At 44.7% G+C, this 2342-nt stretch overlaps 1 pseudogene; it reads right to left on the reverse strand.

The window, feature by feature from the left end:
* Positions 1 to 1497: 1497 nt before the first annotated feature.
* On the reverse strand, positions 1498 to 1615 carry LOC126274440 (5S ribosomal RNA; annotated as a pseudogene).
* Positions 1616 to 2342: the final 727 nt, after the last annotated feature.

Below are 2342 nucleotides of genomic sequence, written 5' to 3' on the forward strand. Positions count from 1 at the left end.
ATCGGCAAGGCTATGTACGGATTTGGCATGGTTAATTATTAAGTGGTGGCTGGATGCCCTTTCTGCAACCACCCCATGGACTCCCAGGGATGGAATTAGTGCACCCCAGCTGTCTGTGTCTAGTGTAAATTATGAAATAGTGCGAATGTGTTCCGTACGTCAGCGACTCGTTTAACTGAGGCAGGACGTGGAGACCAGCCTGGTATTCACCTAGTGGGATGTGGAAAACCACCTGAAAAGCACATCCAAGCTGACCGGAACACCGACCCTCGACGTTAATCCGCCGGGCGGCTAATCTGGCGGGTACAGACACTAAAAGTATCAAATCGAATTTTAAATTCGCCCTTCGAGATGAGAACAGGAGCGAAGGAGGACGATGGTGTTTCACCAATATGAGTCAATATACTCTTACACAAAGGTATCAGGGAATGGGAGAAAGAATTGAAGATACAGAGACTTCGTAAACCTATCAGGCAAGGAAGGGAAACCAAAGAACTACGTATTGGCTGACTGGCATTCACTGATGGATATCAGTACTCACTGAGCCGGCCGTGGTGGCCGAGCGGTTCTAGGCGCTACAGTCTGGAACCGCGAGACCGCTACGGTTGCACGTTAGAATCCTGTCTCGGGAATGGCTGTGTGTGATGTACTTAGGTTAGTTAGGTTTAAGTAGTTCTAAGTTCTAGGGGACTGATGAGCTTAGAAGTTAAGTACAATAGTACTCAGGGCCATTTGAAGCCAAGTACTCACTGATAACACAGAAACTTCAGTGAAGCAGTTGGAGGTCCTGAAAGAGAAGGCTGGGATGTCGGATGTCAGATGTCCTTTGAGAAAACAGAATAATGTCCTTCAAGAAAACAAAATACATATCAAATAAACAACCATCTTAGTTGTTAATAAACCGCCTCAGCTGTATTTAGTCTTCCATCTTTAGATCACTAATGGCTTCATTGCACTAAAAGCACCTCTTTAGGTGAACATCTCCGTAAGAACAAATCAAGAAGGCATTACAAGTCTGGAACATACACTAATATTATAATTTTCTAAAATTGCGTTAAGATTTTTTAATTAAAAAAAATTGAAGTGTGTTAATGGAAACATCGGGCACGATTCCGAATGGAGCATTCGACTGAGTTCAGTGACATATGTCAAAATCAGTTTTGTTACAAAAGTAAGCTGCTATGTACATAAGCTACCAAAGACAACATATGAGTTTCTCATATATGAAATCAGGAGGAGGTATTCCTTTACAAATCTTAATAATATTTACTTCTAAAACTAAAACGAAACTCCTTCTGAATAGGCCATCAATGCCCAACGGTACCGACAGGCCGCCGTGTGATCCTCAGCCCATAGGAGTCACTGGATGCGGATATGGAGGGTCATGCGGTCGGCACACCGTTCTGCTGGCCGTACGTCAGTTTCCGCGACCGGAGCCGCTACTTCTCAATCGAGTAGCTCCCTAGTTTGCCTTACGAGGGCTGAATTCAGCTGGCTTGGCAACAGCGCTTGTGAGACGGGATGGTCACCCATCCAAGTGCTAGCCCAGTCTGACAGCGCTTAACTTCGGTGATCTGACGGGAACCGGTGTTACCACTGCGGCAAGGCCGTTGCCAACGTTTACTTCAGTGACCGCAAAATACTAATTGGAGCTCCATCGGCCGTTTTATCAATTACTACTGCCAAAAAATATACTAAGCAAGAAATCAGGCGAGGCGCCGAACAACAAACATAAAATATAAGAAAAATTACCTACCATTACGCTTCGTCCAGTCCAACAGTAATTTATTATAACAGAAAGGACAAGATATTTCGAAGCTACAATCGTCATATTTGACTTTAAACTGAACCAACACAATAATTAATGAACAAAGACCTTCTAGGCACATTAAATTAACAATCAGGAACAGAGAGGTAACAAGCAATACCTCAACATATGCTTCAAAAGATTGAAAAAATCTGACAACAGCAACATCTCAGGTCGCACCACCTGCAACAGGGCAGTATTAGACACCAGTGGCGCACCATGCGTGTAAACATAGACGCTTCTGTAAGCAGTGACAGGGCACAAAGCTAGTTTGTGAATAATAGTACCAATATCCACACGCGACCTGCTCATACAACAAGGCACACAGAACTTTATTCTTGTTCGCTAATAAGCACCCTCAGAACCCTCCGTGGGGTACATGTTTCAAGTCCCACAAGAAACAAGTAAGACTTCAGTAAGCGGCGCACTGCAGATGAATGAATAGAAGACAGGCCGGGTAGTAACGTTGGCCGAACGCAGTAGCTCAGTGAGACTGCATCATCCGGAAGCAGTCTCCACGGACAGCCGGCGGGCT

This window comes from Schistocerca gregaria, chromosome 5, assembly GCF_023897955.1.
Source record: "Schistocerca gregaria isolate iqSchGreg1 chromosome 5, iqSchGreg1.2, whole genome shotgun sequence".
Classification (NCBI taxonomy): Eukaryota; Metazoa; Arthropoda; class Insecta; order Orthoptera; family Acrididae; genus Schistocerca; species Schistocerca gregaria.